General features: G+C 38.8%; 1 protein-coding gene across 5 annotated transcripts in view; it reads left to right on the top strand.

Annotated features, from left to right (window-relative positions):
- The window catches only part of MACROD2 (mono-ADP ribosylhydrolase 2), a 1,333,204-nt gene that overhangs the window by 429,721 nt on the left and 890,556 nt on the right, over nucleotides 1–12,927 (top strand). The window lies entirely within an intron of this gene.

The following is a 12,927-nucleotide window of genomic DNA, read 5'->3' as shown; positions in this document are numbered from 1 at the left end:
TCTTGACTGTCTTTTAAGTTAACAAAATGTGTCAAAGACTTTTTATATAAACCGTATTTACATTTCCCTTGTAGGGCGCGTCTTCTGATGAAAGCTGGGATACTGAGCACCGTTTTGCCAAATTCCCCATATACATTTTCTTCTGCTTTTGAATGTTCATTTTTTTATCTAAATGTAGCAAGAATTGCGTTTGTCATTTAATATTCTTAACTCAATTTTCTTTTCTTTCCTTTTTTGGCCAAGATTGATCATGATACAGCAAAACAATACTTAGGCCTTATGATAAAAGATTTCCTTGATGTTGCTGCCACTTCCTTGCTGCTCCCCCTGCCGCACACACAGTGAAAAGCCTGCCACTTTTTCTTATTTGTCAAGGATAATATTGAGATCAACTTACATTTCCCTCTTTATGAATAGATATGCGTTAGAAGTTCCCAGGTTAGTGTCATATTTTTTCTAGTTTCCCCTTAAAGGAAACATCACTGCCAGAGGCAATATATCAAGAACTTAGTGCAGGAAATGGGGCATGAGAATTCCTTCGTCCCATTTTATTCTTTACCTCTGATTTAGTTTCTTATATAATAGGGGTCTGGTGATATTTCTGTAATGCTCTGAGATTCTGTGATGAAAGTGAAATTATTATTAGTGATTTCTCTAAACAATAAATTTCCTTTTCCTCTCTCTGTGCAAATTGTATTTAGTTTTCGGAGAGTCATTTTTTGTGTGCTGTTTGAAAACACAATGGCTACAAGACTATTGGTGAACAATGATTCTGTCTAAACCTTGGTCTTTTAAACTGTTCTTTGCATTTCATTTGTCTTGGTGTCATGGCCCACAGGTCTTGAACCTAGGCCTGCATGATTCATGAGAGCAGCCATGCTGTAACCCTCCACCTGGCTTACCGGGGACCCATAAATCTGAGCCCCACTGTGAGTCTCCACCCCTGAGGTCTAATTAGCAGAGTTCCAGATTGTCCCTCCTTAAGCCAGCAGTGTGAACAGAATTGTCTAAACCGGGCTCCACCCTGTTCTGGTCTGCATCTGATTTATGGTTCCTGACCTTCAGTTTGGCTCCTGCCTCTGACCCTCTAGTATCCTGACCTGGCTTCACTCTTGACTCCTGTCTCATGGCTGCAGACTCTGGCTCCAACTCCTAGCTCAGCTGCCCATAGCCCAGCCTTGACACTTGGCTGGGTTTCACAAATACTTATGTCGTACTAATTTGTGATGACTTCTCAGTGTAGGGACAAAATTACTGAGATTTTTACTCATAATTGAGTCACGTGTTTGTAAAAACATCTTGTATGTAAGAACCTTGTTTAGTCATAATTTCATAGTAAAATCTTATTAATCTTTCTTCTCCAAATGTTCATTACCTTATGTACATTGTAATATGTGCAATCAGGTTCATCTTCTTGCTAGTCAATCTTTATCTGATGAATAGCATCAGTGTGTCTAGCTCAACAGCACACTGAACTCAGGAGTTCTTTCTACAAGTACAAACTGAGAAGCAGTCTTAGCCAAGTTATTCTTTTTTCAGTGGTTCATAGGAAACACAAGTGAAAACAGTCCAAGAAATAAACAAACCAACCACCACTTTAAAATACCTCTCAATATCCCTGTAGTCTGTTCAACCTTAGTGAAAGCAAGAGCATCTCTTGATGGTGGAGCTTATTCTCTCTTTTTATAATCCTATGGCTCTCAGCATCAGGTGTTCTTACAGTCCCTTCAAATGCCTTATGTGCCATGGTGGCTAACTAAGCTAACCCATTTCTCCAACATACAGCCTAAATAAGAAATCCAATGAGAGACAAAGCTGGCCAAGTGATGCATGCACTCAAGACTTTCCACACTTGATGATCATTACAACTCTCATCTAGGAAGGAAGCCGCTCACCCTGAAAAAGATCCAGTTGGTACAAAGCACAAAACCATCTGCTTAGTAACATATGTCACCATGAACACATCATTCCACTGCTTTCTTTAGTGGCTCCCCACTGAATTCAGAGTCCAGTTCAAGTTGCTCTCCTTGGGATGGAGATGCATCCCTGTAATTAAAATCCCCATTCTTTAGTGACTTGCTGTGTAGAGGCATTATACTTAATCATCTATACTGAAGATGTATGGCCTCAAACCTGCAAAGACTTGTGTGTGAGTAGTTGTAATTTACTTCATGCAATCAACCATGTCTCTGTGAAGATAGTGAATCTCTTTCCCTTTGACTTCAGTGGGGAAAGAGTTGATTTTTGACACTGTATTTAGGTGTCAATATGCATTTCCAATTATCCTGGAATGAAATTGTCACAGCCTGTCAGACTGTAGGGAGAAAACACCAGTTGTTGAGGCTCCATTTTGCAGAATCGCTGTACAATTATTTCTCAATCTATTCTTTGTGAATCCTCGAACTGTGACTGACAACCATTAGCCAATCACAGTGAATAAATCTGTATAATCACTGTGATTACTGCTTAATAACTGTACTATGAACACGCAAATTTCTACTCTGGCTACTATAATCCATTTTCCATGATTGGCCCATGCACTCAAAATTTTCAAAATGTTTTGCTAGTAACAGAGATGGCCACTACAATCTCTCACCCTTTCACCTGAAGTAGTAAAACTTCAAAGGCTACAGGAAAGAGAGGGGAAAAATACCAAAATGTAAATGAAAATGGTGCTATCAAACAGTGAGTAGGGAAAGTATTTAAAACAAAATGAAACAAAACACCCACCCCACCTTTTGTTTCCTGCTGACATTCTCGTTACTCCTTGCAGGTGAGCAATTCTCCTGTCAAACTAACTGCAATATATTTGTGTTCACACTGGTGGGTGTGGTCAGAAGACCTGGCTGACAGTGGGGGGACAGAGATGTGTATGCTTCTATACGTCTGAAAGATGTTCATATTCTGCATTTGTGCAGCATCAGAACCTAGGGGAAGACCTGTCTGCCTGCTCCCTCTCCTCAGTTCATTCTTTTAACACTGCCTGTTTGGGGGGTTTGCAATTTTTTCATCTTTTGTTTAGAATTTAAATATTTAATTTAACGTGTCTGTAGATGAAGTTAATGGTGGTTCTTGTTAACATGGAAATATATGATAGGTTAATGAGCTGCAAAGACCATTTAATTCATTCATCCTACCATATGATTAATGCCTCAGTAAAGAGGAAGTGTCCTCTATTACTTATTTAAATATTAGGGATGTGACAGCAAATGAGGTTTTGTTTGAATGTTACATTTTTGCCAATAGATAGATAGGGTCTGGAATTTGTACATGAAGATAAATAGACGTGCTCCTTCTGAGAGTGCTCCTCTGAAACGCTTTCCAAAGGAAAGGCACTATTGAAATAGAATGTACTACTGAATCTAAGTTGTACTATCTAAATTGAATGGGGATGGAGGGATACTTGTGGTAGAATGAAGAATGCAGCATTTCCACCGTAATGTGCAAATCCCAGACACCCTCTGCCTAAATAACAATTTACTTTAAAACAAAACTACATTTACTGCCACAGATTTTTAAATGCATGCTGAAAATTATCTAATGGTTTTCCTCATTAAAATCGGTAGGACAGATATTCTATCCATCACAGTTCATTAAACTCCCTGCCTTTTTACAGGAACATTAGGTACTTACGTATGATTCATTCCAAAGTTAAATTTTGGCATGGTGGGGCAAGAGGGAATCCATTGTCTTTGATTCCAGGTTACATGTTGTGATATGTTTCCTTTAGTGCTGTTAGTTTTTCAAAACAGGAGTCTTTTTACAATGCTGAGAATTCTGACAGGAATCAGTCTCCAGAAAAACATAAACAGCATTGCAACAGTGAAACAAAGTTGAGACTTTTGGTCCTCATGTCTTGTTTTTCTTGTTGTGATGGATGCAATATTTTTAAGGTCTTGACTGCCCCATATTCTCATTTGTAAGAGAAAATGAAATGTCAGGTGTCTGGACATTTAAAGGAAGAATGTGGTTCCTGCACACATGTCTTAATGTCAGGTTCTTGGATGGGGAAGAACATTGAAAGATTCAACTGGACTGTTTCCTAGTTGTTTTTTACTGCCAAAAGTGTGACATTCATATCAGTTTACAAGACCCATGTTTCACTGAGCCCTTATGGTGTTTGAATGGGCTGATGAAAGTGTGAATTCAGTTGACATTATAACTCTGTCTACATATTGGATGTGCAGCATTGGGACTGAAAAACAATGCACCCTAAGGGGCAGATGAAACAAATGCTTTTTGTGTGGAACACTTTGCTTTTCAGTCAAAGAAGTTAGCATATTGATCTCTAGCATTGCAGGACAGTTCATCCATTTTTGCATGTATTCTAAATTTTCCCATATCCTTGATATGGCAAAACATTTTCCTAATATAACAAAAACTCATCAGTCAAAATGTGAAAGGAGAGGGATCTATTTTCCTTAGTGTGCACATAGTAATGTTAATTACCAACATGCACGGAGGGTAGAATAGCCCTCTGAGGCTAGGGCTACACTGCAGAGCTTACAGCAGTGCAGTTGTGCAGATGCGCTAAGCCAATGAGAGAGAGCTCTCCCATCAACTTAATTACTCCAGCCCCCGCAACTGGCAGTAGCTGTGTCAGTGGGAGAAGCTCTCCTGCCAACATAGTGCTGTCCACACCGGTGCTTAGGTCGGTGTAACTTCTTCACGCCTCTGAGTGACATAACTTATACTAATGTGAGCTGTAGTGTATATATAGCCTCTGTTAACAAATTCACCAGTAATGCTCTGAGTGTACTTTACCTGTGTTTTCTTCCTGATTTACATTACCACCATTTGGTAACGTTGGACCAGTTAGCAGCTTTTATGCATGGACATCGGCTATAGCTTTGTTGACCTAAAAGTTCCTACTATTGTATTTTGTACTCTTCTTAAGAAGTTCCAGTTGTTATCTGAGGAAAGGAGATGATCACTTGATGATAGATAATGGCATCTCCAGAATAATGGATAGAAGGATAAATCATTCTGGGACACCAGTCTCCCACATTATTAAATGTGTATGTATAAAAGTGAACACACTTGCTATTGTTATCAGTAGGCTTGTTTGTTGTAATTCATATTATAGTAATTTATTGTGTCTGTTCTGAAGCATGAACCATCAGATAGAGAAGGGAATGGGTAGTCAGGAGACCCTGGGTTCTAATCCCAGCTCCAGTTAAGCTTTCTGTGTGACCTTGGGCAAGTCACATTTTCAAACACAGGCACTTAAAATCCACAATGAGGCACCTAAAATTGGCCTGAGTTTCAAAGGTGCTAACTACTCACTGCTCTTGTTGGCTTGACTCCACTGAACCAGCACCTCTTAATAATAATTATTAATAATAATAATAATTATAATAAAAAAGAGCATGGATTTAGGTACACCAACACTGGAAAATCCTTCTGTCTTCCATTCAGCGAAGTACCTTGCTGAATTGGGGTAACTGTACCTCAGTTTCTCAGTCTGTAAAATGAAGATATTACTTCACAGAATAGTTGAAAGGTTTAAGTAGTTCATGTCTGTACAGCTTTTTGAGATCCCTGGATGGTAAATACTATGTAAGTACAAAATGTTTAGTAGTAACTATGTTGGAGGCCCGTCAAATGGATGCAGTGATTAAAAATCTTCAATTCATTAAAGTGCTTAATGGTGTTTTTATTATCCTCTAGTCACATCTTGACTGGCATCTTTGCTCTGACACCACTTATCTTTTAGGGATTCCACCATCACTCCACATAGCAGCAAGTGGTAGGGCACTTGTTTCTCCTTGACATCTATCTCAGTCAAGCTCTCCCAGTTTTACCCCAAACTTATTTTTCCCTTCCCCTCATGCACTCCCCCTGTATCTGCTTTCCTGGCTGTTATGTTAGAGGATAATGTTATTGTCGTATTTTTATGAGTGAAAATATGTTTAAAGTGTTGGGCCCTTCTGTTGAAATCAGTGGAAGTTTTGCCATTGACTGAACTGCAAACTGGGTTGGGCTCATTCTGAACTATTGTATAATGTCCCAAGCAGCTTAGACTAAAAAGAGAAATAAAATTAATAATATAATTAATATACTATCACAATATTTTCTTATTTCTAAATACTATAGAGACTTTATATTAACTGTAATTTACAAAAATAAAACCCATATTAACCATACCATTTAACTTTAAATAATTCTTTGTCCAATTTAATAAACTTGCCCACTAGGTGAGTTATACCTTTAGCAAGATACAATTAATCTTGAGGTACAGTGGACTCCACTTAAGGTGGCCTAAGATATGGTATGTTTAGGCAATCTAGTAGCTTGCCCAAGCAAAAGTCACCACCTTGAACCAAGTCCACTTCCTGCACTTATTCTTCAGCTATATAGAAAGTTGTTGTTTCTGGGCTTTTCCCCCATGTGGGTTGTATCCTCTTTCTCTGCCTGTCGTCTCCCTGTGCTGTCTGTGTTCCCTAAATTGCTGACTTGTCCTGCTTGGTGTGCTCTGATGAGTCTTGTTTTCTTCATTCATTAATTATTGCTCCTGCTTCTGACTTGACTCAGTGAAATCCCTTACAGCACTGGTAAACAGCTCTCTTTGGTGCCCAGTTGTCACTATCCAGGCACAGCAAAGTGACAGTGGCATTGTGTTAACATCTCATATGAAGGTTCTTTTAATATAAGATTATGGGCACAGTTCTCATCTCAGTTACCACCTGTGTAACATCATGGAGTTCAGTGGAGTTGTGTGAAGGAGGAAAATTGCATCCTATATGTTAAAATCTAACCTGTTTTGGACAGTCTCAGTTTTAATTGTGGTTTTGGTCCTTTCATTTTTATCTCTTTTTTTCATCTTCTGAATCATTCTGGGCTGGTCAATGGAAATTAAAATAACCAGTGTTAGGAAATAACAATGTTTGTGTAATAGTCAGCTTCTGTTGTTCACTCTGATGCTGATGAACTTCCCAGACATGCTTTGCAGTTTGTCTAACGGATCATTTCTTTTTCAGTTTCCATATGGCCCCTTTCCTGTATGGAGTTCTGTAGTGAACACTAGTTCTGATTGCACTACAAGTATGTTATAAACTTGCCAATACAACTCCCTACTGCCCCTCCTGACTACATCTGATATGATCATTAAAGCAACCATTTATATTGATTTATATTCAGTCCTGACATTCATGGGGGGAAAACAGTAGGGCATGACAGACACAACACCTGCAAGTAACTTTTCTAATTACATCTTGTGAACTTCCTGATGAAGACACAAGTAAATCTGGGAAAGAAACTGAAAAGCAGGAGTTGGGGGGGAAAGCTTTTAAAAATATAGTATATATCATATCACTGATTATGTTGTTTATACAGTGAGTTCCAGCTCATCCACACTCAATATACAAGGTCAGAAAAGAAGTTTGAGTCCTTCCCCTGAGTTCTGTATTGTTTTGCTGTTGTGTTTGATTACCTTACCATTTTTTATTACCATCTGCATTGCGAAGCTCGATCTGCTGAGGGTTTTTTTTTTAAACAGCATCCCATGGCACCTTTAATTCTGCATTTTCTGTGGTTTTGCTTCATTTGCAGCTTTGAGATTTTCTGTAAATACATTTATCCTACATTCTACATCAGTAACTTGTCTAGTGTTTGCTGTATAATTTAACCACTTACTTCCAAAGAGCAGATAAAGTTTTAGCATACAGTTACTGTAAAAAGAATTTATGAGTGAAGTGTTAACTTCGTAATGTTCTTTACTGTGTACTATAAAAGGACACTGATGACAGCATTTTATAGGTGTTCTTTAAACATAATTGTTTTTAATAGACTTTCAGAAGCCTGAAAACAAAGTTCCATTACAAAATGATTTTGCCTTTATGGCTTCTCTTAAGCAGTGATTTTCAATCAATAATAAAATAAACAATTTACTTCCTTGTTGTGCACTCCATACCATTGATCATGTTAGCACTGAGAAGAGGTTTTTCTTAGTTAACTACTTCTCCAGGAATGTTAAGAAAAAAAAATACGGTCTCTTGTGGATCCTAAATTATAGAGGTTGTGATGGGATTGCTAATATTTTTAAATGACAAATAGATACTTTTTCAAAAATACTTGTTTTTATTGTGCTTTATATGTTCAAAGTTTTGTATAGACATTAACTATTTAAAGTATAGAGTCAAATCTGAGTTCATGACATGAAAATGAGTTCATGGGTAGAGAGGAAGGAGACATGTTTAGGTCATATCAACAATCATGCTGATAACCAAAACTTCGCCTACAAACTACTTATTCCAACTCAGAGATGGGACAGTCCTGTGAAGTCTGCCTGGAAATACAGATTGGGTGGACTGAAACATTTAGTAATTTTTTGACAACTTTGGCAAATTTTCTTTTGAAACAAGCAAACAAAAAACAAAGTGTAAGTAGATGTCTTTGTACCAGAAAGCACGTCCAACATGCAGCTTACATTTCTGAGAGGTTCCACCTTTTTGACTCTTGTATGATTTCTTGTTGCACACAGCTGATGATTTGATCTGTAGGACTTTCTTCATCCATATGATAATTTGGAGATTATGGGTCGGGATTATAATACCTCGTTCTTATTTAGCACTTTTCATCAATAGATTGCCAAGTGCTTTACAAAGGCAGTCAGTATCATTATGTGCACTGTTTCCTTAAATCTGTTGCAGGAAGCCAACTGGAGGTGCCTAAGGAAAGTGCTATGCAGAAGCTCGCCAGTGAAGCACAGAAAGAGACAGAATACCTTTAGGAATAACACTGTTCTCCTTATTCTAATGAAGCTTTTGTTCACTGTTAGAAGAAAGTGACTCTTTGTGATTATTTATCTTTGTCACATGATACAAATTAGATCAGATTTAATCCTAATTATCTGTATTTTTACGATTAGTTGTATACAAGGATTCTAGGAGAGAAACAGTGGTGAATGGTTAATATTTTCCAAACGAGTGAAACAAATCTGTTCCAGGAATGCAGATCAGCTATAGATCAAACTGATCATACAGCTGAAGTGTCTTAAACCAATATGTTGAAGAGTCTTCATCTTTTTATAAAAAAGTAATATGGCAGTGTGCCAATAATATCATGTAAATTTCTTCCTCCATTACTATACAGTAACAGTATATCTTTGGCCATCTTTTTTTTCCCCTCCTGACTTGTCACCATTATTTATAAATTTTTGTTAAGTTATGCTAACAATACTTACTTCACTCTAGCTTACATTGCCAGTCAGCACACTCCTGGAGAAAATGAAATATCTCATATAAATCTTCGCTGCATGCCCTGTACATGATTTTTGAATTAAAATAGCTAAGACGTGTTTTAACAGCAGCTGAAGTATCACATTCAAATTTACCGAGCCACTCCTGTCTTTGCCAGATATTTTATATTATGCAGTGTGTTCTCATTTTGGCAGTACGCTTCATGGCATATATTTTTGCAATGAGAATTATCACACATTATTTTTAAGCTTACAGAATATTATCTTACTAAAGATATACCGACATCTAATTGTAAATGATGATTTGCATTATTCACATTTTCTACTGAGCATGATGATTTTTAATGCAGCAGTAGTAACTGTTCAAATAATTCTTTATGGTGTTATATGTAAAAAGGAAGCTCACCTAGAAATTATATAAAATTTGCAGATTCCATTTATCCCAATGATGGTTATCCAGAGAGAGAGCAAGTGTAAGTGAGAATGATTTTGTAATCTAGTGGTGAGGGCACCCTGCTGGGAGGTTGGAGACCCTGGAGTCCAATCCCCCTGTTTCAACCACTTTTCTATTATTTATCCACAGTGAAACAGCTTCAGTAGGAGTGAATGAGGGAACCTCATATCAGTATATCCCATAGGTCAATGGTTAGAACACTCTCCTGACAGGTATCTCACCCCTGTTCACATCTGTGCGTTCCCTCTGGCAGAGAGGGGGGAATTGAACCAAGGTGTCTCACATCCCAGACAAGAGATCTAACCACTGGGCTAAAAGTGATAAGGTGGGCATACACTCCACTTCCTCCTCCAACTGGATTCTGAGTGGGACCAAATCTGATAGGTGACCTCTGAGCATGCCTAACTGGATCAGGTCCTGCTCATGCCTTAGGCAGGCAAATGCTTATCTTCCCTGGTTCGTGAATCACTGTTGGTTTTAGGTGAGAGAGAGGCATCCAGATGCCGAGAGAGATGCAGCAGTGTGCACACCCAGAGGCTGAAACATAGGCACCTAGGGAACTTTTACTTTGGAAACGTAGGTGCCAAGTGAATTTAGGGGCCTTTGTGAATCAGGGCATAATACTGGAAAGGATTAATAATTCAGAATAGTATTTTATCTTGATAGTTGATGACGCTTTAATGTTGTAAAAAAATTTTTTTTTTTTACAAAAAATGTTTGAGGTCACAAGGTGTATTGGTTCTACTTATCCTTGGATTGGGAAAGTCCCTCAATTAAATAGAGTTAATATGAATGCTGGAAACATCTGAAGAGTTTTCCCACTCCCCACAGGTTAGAAACTTAAATTTTTATATTAGCATCTCAGTCAACTGAATGGAGGTTTTAAATGCATTTCAAATGCCATTTTTAGGTTATCTAGGGAGTAGGGAGCCTTGTATTATGTGCGACTATAATTGGTAATGAACTCACTGCACATTAAGCAGTGGGGGGCTGTTGTCTGGCTTGTTGGAAAATGTGTGCACCCCTTTAAGGGCTAGAGAGCCAGGGAGTGACTTTCTGCTGCAGTTGGGGCTAGCGTCGCCAAGCTGACCTGGTCACATCTCCCCCAGGTGATCGGAAAAGAGGAGGGACTGTACAGGTCCATACTGGTTCAGGAAAAGCCAATCCCTCTTTTATCTGGACTATGTGAAGTAGCACCCACCCTCTCACCCACAGAATTGTTGAAATGCCAGGTTTTGTCCCCACAGCGGGTTTGGAAGGGGCTTAGCTGGGGCGAATGTAAAACAGGAGTTAGGCTATGATGTTACAGCTCATTTTGTAAATGTGGGGTGGATATCCAGTGCAGGTACTCTGTAGGGGAGGTACCTACAATGGATTGGTAAAGGATTTAAAGGAAATACTCTTTAAAGGAGCATAAAAAGGCTCCTGTGACTAGTACGGCAGAGAGCCAATACCCCATCCTTTATAGCCCCCCCCCCATTAATCTTCATTCGAGTAGGGGGGCTGGTGAGGTCCCAGCAGTGGTTTGGCTGGGGACCTGGATGGGTAAGGGGAAGGGCTGATAGAAGCCCCCCTCAGATGATTACAGAATTACCTGTACACTGTACACTTTTATCTGCCGGTTACTCCCAGACATTTTAGAATAAAGTTTCAACCTAATTAAACTACATCCAGTGTCTCCTGTCCTTTTTCCAAGATAGCTGGACAATGGATCAGTAATTACCCAGTATTATGATAAGTAGCACACAACTTGCTTATGGCTGGAGGCATTTTTGACACACATTTTATAGATATTGTTTTGAATGAGACAAATGCGGAACATTTCAATGGAAATGTTACAAAACAGAATTCTTGAATTCTCTCTCATTGATTAGGATAAAACTCTTCAGAATGACGTGTTGGAAATTTTATTGCGTATGTTCAGGATGGATTAAAAGGAATCATGTATACAGTTTTATCAGGGCTGTCTGAATAGTAACACAGGCATAAAGCACGTCAAAGAGAGCAATCAAAATTCTAAAATGCAGTAAGGGCTCAGTCTTGCAAGGATATTAACTGCCCTCAACTTGATCTAACTTCATTAGGGTTGTGGGCATTCAGCACCTTATGGAGATGTTCACCTTATGGAGAAGCAAGTCCACACTCTTCACAAACAATCTGAATACAGAATGTATCCTAGCAGTGTGCTGGAGGAAGAAATCTTCCATTCAGGGTTTCAAGAGTTCCCCAAGCTCTTGTATCCTGGCTTCAAGGGGTTGAAGAATGAACAGTCAGTGGCTCTGCACAGTGACATATCCAGCCAGTCTAGCCCTGCCATGCCACCATATGACACCATGCGGGAAGCTCCAAGAACTGCACAGAGACTAGAATGTATTCATCTCCTGTGCAAGCTCTTGAAATCCTGTCCCTCTCTTGCTCTTCATCATTGCATAGAACAGTGCCACCAAGCCTGCTATCCCTGAGACCCTTAAACTTTTAACTGGTTAAATATGAATGAAACAACTGTATAGTACATATGTAATACATTTTTACTTTGTGTGTGTCTAAATATGTGTACACCTATATTTTGGCTTATTCTACTTTTATTTATTTATTTTTTGTGTTAACATCACATCTGAACCTATATGGGAAACATTTCACCAGCAATGGTGGCTCTGCAGTTTTCTTTTGATGGGAGTTTGACACTGCTGCTGAGTTAATGTCACATGGTAACTACTTCTTTGATTCAATTAACGTTTCCCTTATTTTGTACTGTCCTTTCCTGTACTCCGTTCGCTAATTACAATGTGATTTCTTTGATTGCTTGTTGAGATGGCAAAAATGCTGTGCCTGTATTTTTACTATTCTGCTACTGCTGAGATTCTTATTGCTGACTCTTGGGGGCAGTGAGATCTATGAACCGTACTAGTTTTCTTGCATACTTAGCTGCAATTGCAATCTTCTGTAATTATGATTTAATTAACTTTTGAGTATTGCACAAATGTAAAAAAGTGTCAAAACAAGATAACTATTGTAATTTTCAAATCGATGAACATTACTTCTTGGGATTTTATGTTATGCAGGTACTGAGTAGTCCAGTGAGATTGAATAGTCTATCTCAGGGATCAGCAACCTTTGGCACACGACCCATCAGGGAAATCTGCTGGCGGGCCGAGACAGTTTGTTTATCTGTAGCGTCCGCAGGTTCGGCCGATTGTGGCTCCCACTGGCCACGGTTCGCCGTTCCACACCAAAGGGGTCTGCGGGAAGCAGCGGCCAGCACATCCCTCAGCCT

This window comes from Caretta caretta, chromosome 3 (genome assembly GCF_965140235.1).
Source record: "Caretta caretta isolate rCarCar2 chromosome 3, rCarCar1.hap1, whole genome shotgun sequence".
NCBI classification, from domain to species: Eukaryota; Metazoa; Chordata; order Testudines; family Cheloniidae; genus Caretta; species Caretta caretta.
Note: the sequence above shows the minus strand (reverse complement) of the source record. Positions and strands in the feature narration are given on the sequence as shown.